Source organism: Macrobrachium nipponense, chromosome 22 (assembly GCF_015104395.2).
Source record: "Macrobrachium nipponense isolate FS-2020 chromosome 22, ASM1510439v2, whole genome shotgun sequence".
Classification (NCBI taxonomy): domain Eukaryota; kingdom Metazoa; phylum Arthropoda; class Malacostraca; order Decapoda; family Palaemonidae; genus Macrobrachium; species Macrobrachium nipponense.
Window position 1 is genome coordinate 3,338,960 of NC_087213.1, and position 9,640 is coordinate 3,348,599.

Below are 9,640 nucleotides of genomic sequence, written 5' to 3' on the forward strand. Positions count from 1 at the left end.
GGAGTAAAAAACAAAAAAGTAACTATACTCTGTTTTTTTCCATCTGTCCATCCGACTGTGGTGTTTTCGCATGGTAACACTGCGTCCAGGGCTTTAAATAGTTACGCTATGTGTAAGTTTTAGGTAAATAAAAGGATATCCGGGTGTACATTTGCAATTGAAAAGTATTTTAATAATTTACTGTATGCTAATTACACCGTTAATATTCGAAATAGGATATTATTCAAAGCCCGGGAAGCATGTGTAAACACCACAGGCGGATGGAAAGATAAAAAAAAAAACAAACACACAGTATAGGGAGGAGTGCACCTGTACAGAGGTTAAAGGGGATAAACGGAGAGAAAAATTATAATGGAAATTAGCGTTTTTTTTAAGTTAGGAAGGACAGGAGATGTTTATTCAGAAAGAATAATTAATGGAGTACTGAATGTTAACATGAAAATCTAATCACTTGGGCTGGATATGTCGTGTTTCAGAAATAATTCCAGGATAAGTAGATAATGATTAAAGGAAACATAACTGACAACCAAAGCAGAAGAAGAAGAAGAAGAAGAAGAAGAAGAAGAAGAAAAAGAAGAAGACGAAGAAGAACAATAACAAGAAGAGGAGAAGGAGAAGAATAAGTAGATACTATGAAGAAGTAATAAATAACGTTAGAGAAAAGAGGCTTAATAATTAAACCTAGTATACATACATAAATGGTATACATCATTTGGTATACATACTTCGTCACTCTATTCCTCGTTCACGAAACACTGAACTGAAACGAGAGAATAATTTTGTCAGTTACCAAGAACACATTATTATTATTATTATTATTATTATTATTATTATTATTATTATTATTATTGACAATCAAAAGCCACAGTAGTGTTAAAATATATTATTGTACAATGGTAAAAATACAACATTTTAACACTACTGTGGCTTTTGATTGTCAATATTATAGCCTCGTCACGGAGGTTCCTTAGTTCATTATTATTATTATTATTATTATTATATTATTATTATTATTATTATTATTATTATATTCAGAAGATGGGCCATATTTATATGGAAACAAGCCTACAGGATCCATTGACTTGAAGTTCAAATTTCCAGATAATATTATGGTGTTCATTTGAAAGAGGTAACAGAAGGTAATAGAAAATACAGTAAGAAGAGATCAGTAAATATATAAATAAATAACAAATATAAATCAATCTAGATTTAGATTTGTACACGCATACGCACACACCCATATATATATATATATATATATATTATATATATATATATATATATATATACATACATACATACATATATATATATATATATATATATATATATATATATATATATATATATATATATTATATATATATATATGCTTATATGTGTACGAATGTTAGAATGATTAAAAACTGTGATTTTTTTATATTTTGTTATTTATTTATATATTTACTGAGAGAGCAGGTAATACCTGTTAGCCAACATTTAAAATATATATATATATATATATATATATATAATATATATATATATATTATATATATGTGTGTGTGTGTGTGTGTGTGTGTGTGTGTGTATATAATATATATGGTATATATATAATATATCATAATATATATATATATATATATATATATATATATCAGTAAGGACACCAAGGCCAAAACCCGGAACAGCATTTTGTACAACTTTAATTTTCTAGGTTGATAACGAGTGATAGTACTATTCGAAACATGTTTATTGGAACATGTTTCGAATAGTACTATCACTCGTTATCAACCTAGAAAATTAAAGTGAATGACATTATAATTCTTGCAATCAAATTCACGGTAATAAAATACACGTATAAAAATTACTAGAGTACGTTAAAAGATAGCTAATACTTTAAAAAATTAAAAAATGGCTAAATGAAACAATTGAGTCGATAAAATAAAATAAAGCAGAATGCAAATTTAAGTCACAAAAACGGATGGTACAAAAGAACAGTAAATATACTAAGTCGATATACAAACCAGCAGGATGCAGACTAAAAACACAAAAGTAAGGAAGGCTTTATCTTAACAGAATATAAAACTTCTAAAATGTCGAGGTCTGTAGCAAACTGGCAGAGGCGTTAAAATAGAAAAATCATCGATATGAAAAGGGTGGACCAGACTCCTCGCTGTGTTCCCTTAATTGCACTATAACTAGGTCTTGAAACCCCCTAGATGCTGACCCCTTGGCGTACGTTTGGGTAGGGGGCTTAGGGATCAGCAGCTGTGGCCGTGATGCCTGGTGGGTTCCTTTTTTCACTTGTCCTTGGGGCTCAGCTGCTGATCCAACTAAATTAGTCAGAACTTTTCCTTCTTTCTGCAATATTTTCATTCTTACTACATCCTTCTCCTCCATGTAATTTTTTTTTCTCCTTTTTTTCCCCTTTGGATTAATTGTGGAAATTTCCACCTTTGATAAAATTTACTGGACCTGGTAAACAGAAAAGAAAAATATCATAGCTGGGACTGGGTTTTATATCTGAAGCTAAATAGTGGGAACTGTGGCAGGACCATCAACTGCTCGATAAATGTTCGGACCTGAGTGATATCAGGCGGAACTATTTTTGCAGGGCTGGACACGGATTCCAGGGGGGTCTAGTTTTGCGGATAGGACTCTCGGCATTCTGTCCGGTTTGCCCATAATGTGATTAGGGTGGGGATGATTGTATTCTGGTAATACTCTCAGTCTATCAAGCGGGTTTGGCTTACACTTGGGCCACTCTAATCATGTGTGCCATCCCCTGTGGGTAGGATAGGGACGCGGACATTTGGGAGTCAGTTCTCACTTGTGCCATTAGTGGAAGAATAAACTTCATGAAAGGCTGATGATGTCTTTTTAAGGTTTTCAGGTTTATTTATCTTTTTTTTTTTTTTTTTTTTTTTTTACCAATACTTTGATCTTTATTAATAATACAAATAAAGAATCAAGTACCCCTGGACCCTTTGATGGTAATGAATCGGCACAGTTGATGACTGCAGGAACCTCCACTGGCAACCATCCTCTGGAAAACTCCAAAAAACCTTCCAGTGTAATCACACTGAAACCCTATGCTCCAGTACGGAGTAAGGGGAAATTTAGTAAAAAATATAGTTACAGAAATAGGACCCGGAATGTTTGAAAACTCTTATGATAAATATTTGACTTTTAATTTGGAAGACTCTGATTGTGACATTTTTAATGTATATAAAGATATTGTCAGGTGCTGTGGCCGAGAGCCTAAGATTTCTTCTGAGGGGCGAGGAAGCTGACAGTGGAATCTGCCTCGGCAAAAGAGAGTGAACAGCTAAAAACATTATCTCACCTGGAGGAGTTAAAGTAGAGTGTGCAGTACTGCTTTTTGGAATTACTCCAAGGGCATGATATATGCACCCCAGCTTGTGACTTACTCTGAGGGAAAGGCTCGTAGAGGAATTAAGGGATCAAGGGGTAATAAGAATTGAAAGAATGGAGAAGATAAATGGAGTCCTAGTCCCACTTCCCAATTTAATTGTTACTTTCAATTCCACCCGATTGCCTAGTATAGTGAAAGCAGCCTGGTTACGTTTTAAGGTTAAACAGTATATCCCAAGACCGAGGAGATGTTTTTATTGTCAAGAATTTGGACACATGTTGGGTCATGCAGACAGAAATTACAAGGCAAGCCTGCTACTTGTTGTTAAATGCAGTGAGCCAGAGCATGGCATATGTAATAAGGAGGCCAGATGTGTGCATTGTGGAGAAAATCATCCATCATCTTCACTTAATTGCGATGTATACATCATGGAAAAAGAAATTCAGACATTAAGGGTGACCGAACGTATCACATTTGGAGAGGCAAAAGAGAGAGTGTTGAGTCAGTACATTAGACCAGGAATATCTTTTTCCAGTGTTGCTGCCAACGAAGAAGAAATATCAATGTCACCAAAACTAATGTTAATAAAACACCAGTTACGACCCTGTACTCGTGCCTCTTTGGAGGCAGCGCCAGTGATTGCTGGCGCTCATGCCTCTTCGGAGGCTGCGCCAGTGACTCTGGCGCTCCTGCCTCTTTGGAGGCCGCGCCAGTAATTCCTGGCGCCCCTTCGCCTCTTCTGAGGCAAGTGCCAGTAATTCCTGGCGGCCCCTGCCCTTCTTTCGGAGGCAGTGCCAGTTGATTCTGGCACTCCCGCCTCTTTGGAGGCCAGTGCCAGTGGTTTCTGGCACTTCTGCTTCTATGGAAGCAGAACCAATGATTTCTGTTTTTCGGGACTCCTGCCTCTCTGGAGGCTGTGCCAGGTGTACCTGGCACGTCCACCTCACTGGAGGCTGTACCAGCTTTAAATGGTGCTTCTGATCCTTTGGAGAATGCACCAATGTCCAACCTTCACACCCCTCTCAGGCAGCATCAGCTTTGTCTGGTGTTCCTGAGACCGATAACCCTCTGAAAAGGAAGGCAGCCATAAATAATCGGTCTCCTTCCAGAATAAGGAGCAAGTCAGTAAGCTGAAAGCTCTTAAAAGAGGCTCTAATTTAACAGCCTCTAAAGGGAAGTAAATTCATCATTTTCTACAGTGGAACTGTCAGGGATTAAGAGCTAAATGGGAAGAATTAAGGCTGCTCATATCAGAAGTGTCTCCTGTTTGTATAGCTCTGCAGGAGACAATGATTGGTAATAATATGTGCCCCAGCCCACGAGAGGTATACATCCTATCACTCCACTTATAATTTGAATATTGGAAGCCATGGTGGTGTCGCTTTGTATGTTCGAAATGACACCCACAAAATCCTATCAGTATCCAATCAGCATTGCAAGTGATAGGTGTGCAGATCCACTTGCAAAGAAAATATACAATATGCTCTCTTTATCTACCACCTAATGAAGCCTTCCCCATCAATGAATTAAATCTCTTATTCAACAGTTACCACGCCCTTTTGTTATTTGGGAGATATGAATAGCAGAAATCCTCTTTGGGGTGACATCATCACCAATCAAAGAGGAAGGTGTTTAGGTTCCATCATAGAAGATGAAAATGTTGGGATCCTCAACTCTGGGGAGTCTACGCATTTTCATGTTCAAACAGGCACGTTATCAGCAATTGATTTATCTATATGTAGTGATGACTGTATTATTGACTTTAATTGGAGAACTATAAATGATAGATTTACCAGTGACCATTTTCCGATAGTGGTTGAGTGTAGCATCAAGTCCTCCATCTTTCAAGGCTACCCAAATGGAAAAACATTGGTAAAGTTGATGGTCAACATTCCAGGAGCACAGCTCAATAGATGACTCTGCTGATGACTTTCCCTTTGTAGATGACGCTCTTGACTTTTTGAATACAATGATGTTCTCAGCTGGTCTTCAATCTATACCTAGGACTTCGGGCAAATTTGTCCGCCGACCAGTTCCCTGGTGGACACGTAAATGCCAGGAAACTCATAGAAATATGAGATCTGCCTTCACCAGATACCGCAGACGAAAATGTGAGTATTATCGTGTAGAATTTCGAAAAGCGAGAGCTCATTTTCGCATGGAAATCAAAAAAGCACGAAAAGAATCTTGGACGATATTCATATCTTCACTAAATTCGAAAACTCCTCTGACTCTAGTTTGGAAGAGAGTTAGAAAAATAGCAGGCAAGTTTACTCCTTGTCAACCTCCCGTTATCAAGGTGAATGGTTGTGAGGTAGCAGACCCCCAGTTAGTGGCAAATGAGTTTTGCTAATCATTTTGCTAATGTTGCAAAGAAAAATGATGATAGACCCTATTCAGCTCAAAGACGGATAATAGAACAGGTCGAAATTGATTTTAATACCTTAAGACATGAGCAATACAATGCTCCTTTTACTATTAGAGAATTTGAATCAGCCTTGAATAAATGTAATGAATCAGCTCCTGGACTGGACGATTATAACATATTCAATGATTAAGCATACCCCTGAAAAATACCAGACTTTCATATTAAGCCTAATTAACAGAATTTACAGAGAACATATCTTCCCCAAGCTTTGGGAGAAGTTGAAATTGCTGCCATTTGTGAAACCTGGAAAAGATCATTCAAGACAGAAAATTATCGTCCTATCGCATTAACTTCTTGTTTGTGTAAGATCATGGAAAAAATGGTGAACACCACGATTTTGAATGTGGTACTTGGAAAGAGGTAAATATCTGTCGCCTGCTCAGTGTGGTTTTCGGAGTATGCACTCCACAACTGATGTATTGGTACGAATGGAATCTTCAATATGTGAAGCTTTTGCCAACAAGCAACATCACATCACTGTTTTCTTTGACTAGAGAAGGCTTATGATACAACATGGAGATATGGCATTTTGAGGGTCCTTTATGAATGTAACCTGAGAGGCAATTTGCCCATGTTTATTAAGGCTTTTTTAAAAAATAGGATATTTCAGGTTCAGGTTGGAGCAATAATGTCAGATGTATTCAATCAGGAAGAAGGAGTACCACAAGGAAGTGTTTTAAGTGTAACCTTGTTTGCCTTGGTAATCAATGGGGTTTTCTAAAATAATTCCCCCAGATATACATATACCCTTTTTGTTGATGACCTATCGATTTCCTTTGCAGCATCAAGGATGGCAGTGGCTGAACGCCGCCTTCAGCTCTGCATTGATAATATAATAAAGTGGGCTGAGGTTAATGGTTTTAGATTTCCGCCAGTAAAAACTGTAACTATGCACTTTTGTCGTATAAGGGGAATCCACCCTGATCCAGATCTATTCATTCATAGGCAGAGAATTCCATGTGTTGGTGAAACAAGGTTTCTTGGCTTGATTTTTGATAGCAAGCTGACCTGGATTCCACATCTGAAATATATTAAGGCAAAATGCTTAAAAGCAATGAATTTGCTGAAAGTCGTGTCTCACACTTCGTGGGGTGCAAGACCGCCGAACTCATAGTTGAGATTATATAAAGCCTTGGTCTTTTCAAAATTAAGTTATGGATGTGAGGTGTACACTTCTGCAAAGCCAAATAGCCTTAAAATGCTCAACTCAATTCATCATGGAGGAATACGGTTGTGTACTGGAGCATTTAAATCATCTCCCACCGAGAGCATGCTTGTAGATGCTGATGAGGTGCCACTGGATCTTCATTACAAGCGTCTGCTGGTTCGGAGCTGGTATAGATTCCAGAGGCTACCTAAGTCTTTAACCAGCATTTGTATGAGAAATGAAAGGCATTGGCAGTTTTATGAAAATCACCCCAAGCAACCTCATCCATTCGCTTTTAGAGTCAATACCATTGTTCGTGAATTAAACATGCCAAGGGTCGAGATTTTACCAGCAAAATATTCAGTTAGTCCCCCCTCCGGAACTTCCCAGAGGTTTAAAATTCTGCAGATATTTCAATTTTACCAAAACAGAATTGTCCAGTGAGGCACGCGGTCAATATTTTTAGAACATTCCTTGCAACATGACGACTCCACTGCAGTTTTCACGGATGGCTCAAAGTCAGATGCTGGCGTCGGCTTTGGTGTAGTCTTCCCTGATGTAGAGAGGAGTGGCAGGTTATCATCTGTTGCATCAATTTTTACAGCAGAGTTATATGGAATTTTAAAGGCTTTAAAGGAAGTTTTAATTCGGATGTAAAGTAATTTTATTATATATTGTGACTCAAGAAGTGTTCTTCAGTCACTGGAATCTTTTAACCTTTTCTTTAAACCCTCTGATTTTAGATATATTGGAATGGCTGCTTTTACTAAAAAGAAGAGGAAAAGAAATAAAGTTCTGTTGGGTGCCTTCTCATGTTGGGGTGGCTGGGAATGAGAAAGCTGACCAACTTGCAAAGTCTGCGGTCAGCTCCCCAGAACCCACAAGATGCCTACTACCATATCGGGATTTGTATCCTCTAGTAGGTCAGAGAATTAAAAAATGTTGGCAGTCCCAGTGGGAGGATATTTTAAACAATCAAAAAATGCGGTAGTATCACTCTTCAGTGTCTCCTTGGTCATATCCATATATGCCAAGGAGACAAGAAACGATGTTGTGCAGATTGAGGATTGACATACAAGACTCACCCATGGGTTCTTGATGTCTCGTGAAAATCCTCCGTTTTGCGAGAACTGTACTGTGCCCTTGACTGTGAGACATTTTGCTGGTTGAATGTCCCAGACTTGGGAATTTGAGACATAGTTTCATGTCTTGGGGTCGTGACAGAGTAGGTAATTTTATCCTAGCTACAATTCTTGGAAAAGGATTGTAATATAGAAGTTATATATTTTTATGAGGGAGGCTGGCCTCCTTAACCAAATTTAAATTATACATAAATTGTCTATGTAAGAACTTTTATATATGAACAAAATTTTTATATAATATATAGATAGATTTTATTATCTAAATTTATCAAAATGTAGTTTTTTTATATTATTTGTGGTGTCAATTACCCAGAATGTTGTGACGCAGATATAATACACAATCAATCAATACATCAGGTCTTGAAAGATACTTGCCTGTACGAAATGACCTACCAAGGTCTTCAAACCATCTCATCCAAGCTGATCTGGTAGTTTTTCCATCGTAAGTGGCATCACAACCACAGCACTGCCATTTATAGATCAGGTTGGACTGAAGGCTTGTTGGTATAGTCTTTAATTAAAAGAAATTTCCTAATTTATTTTGTAAAGTAAAATATATTTGATATCTAGCTGAGGGTAACCAATAGACCAAATAGAAATTGATTGCTTTTTTTAGATCGTAAACTATGAGTTCCAGTAAAAGCTAAAGGTAGACAAATAACAGGTTTCTTTGCGTTAGCGGTAGTTTCAGGTTGTTTGTTTTACATATAATTTTGAAAGTTGTTTACCAATATATGTATTCACGTAATTCAACGGATAGCCATTGTTTTTTAAGTGTTCCGGGTTTTGGCGTTGGTGACCTTACTGATATGTCCATGGCGCATCCCTGCTGGTTTCAATTGATATATATATATATATATATAATATATATATATATATATATATATATATGTATATATATATATATATATATATTTATATATATTATATATATATATAATATGATGTATGTATGTATACTATATATATATATATATATATATATATATATATATATATATATTATATATACATCAATATACGATATATATATATATATATATATAATATATATTATATATATGATATATATATATATATATATATCCATTAAATGTTAGCTAACAAGTATTACCTGCTCTCTTGATACTGACTTCCAGAATGAGGAATGCCAAACCTTCCTCTGTGTTCCCTCATCACTTAAGTAGTCTTTGGAACACGCAACCAGCAGTGATCCTTAATTTATCTTAGGCAAGGTCTCCGTCGTGATTTCTTGACCTATAGAGAGAGAGAGAGAGAGAGAGAGAGAGAGAGAGAGAGAGAGAGAGAGAGGGGGCCAGTCTCAAATTCGCCCCATAGGTGCAGCGTAACCTTCAAGGTACTTTGTTTGATCCTGAAAAGCTTTTAAAACGGAACCGGGGTGGGGGAGGGGTAGAAATGGGGTTTGTTCGGTACCCAGGGGGGTAGGGTTGTGTATGGCTGGAGCCGTTGGACAGAGAGAGAGAGAGAGAGAGAGAGAGAGAGAGGTGTGGATCAGGTCAAAGGTTGAGGTAGATGGAGTAAGGTAAGGGAGAAAACGGTAATTG

At 37.0% G+C, this 9,640-nt stretch overlaps 1 long non-coding RNA gene across 1 annotated transcript in view; it reads right to left on the reverse strand.

The window, feature by feature from the left end:
• Positions 1-691: 691 nt before the first annotated feature.
• LOC135198342 (uncharacterized) overlaps positions 692-9,640 on the reverse strand; it is a 296,273-nt gene continuing 287,324 nt past the window's right edge. Inside the window, exon 3 of the long non-coding RNA XR_010310755.1 lies at positions 692-760. This is a non-coding gene — a long non-coding RNA (uncharacterized LOC135198342). The remainder of the gene's footprint in view (positions 761-9,640) is intronic.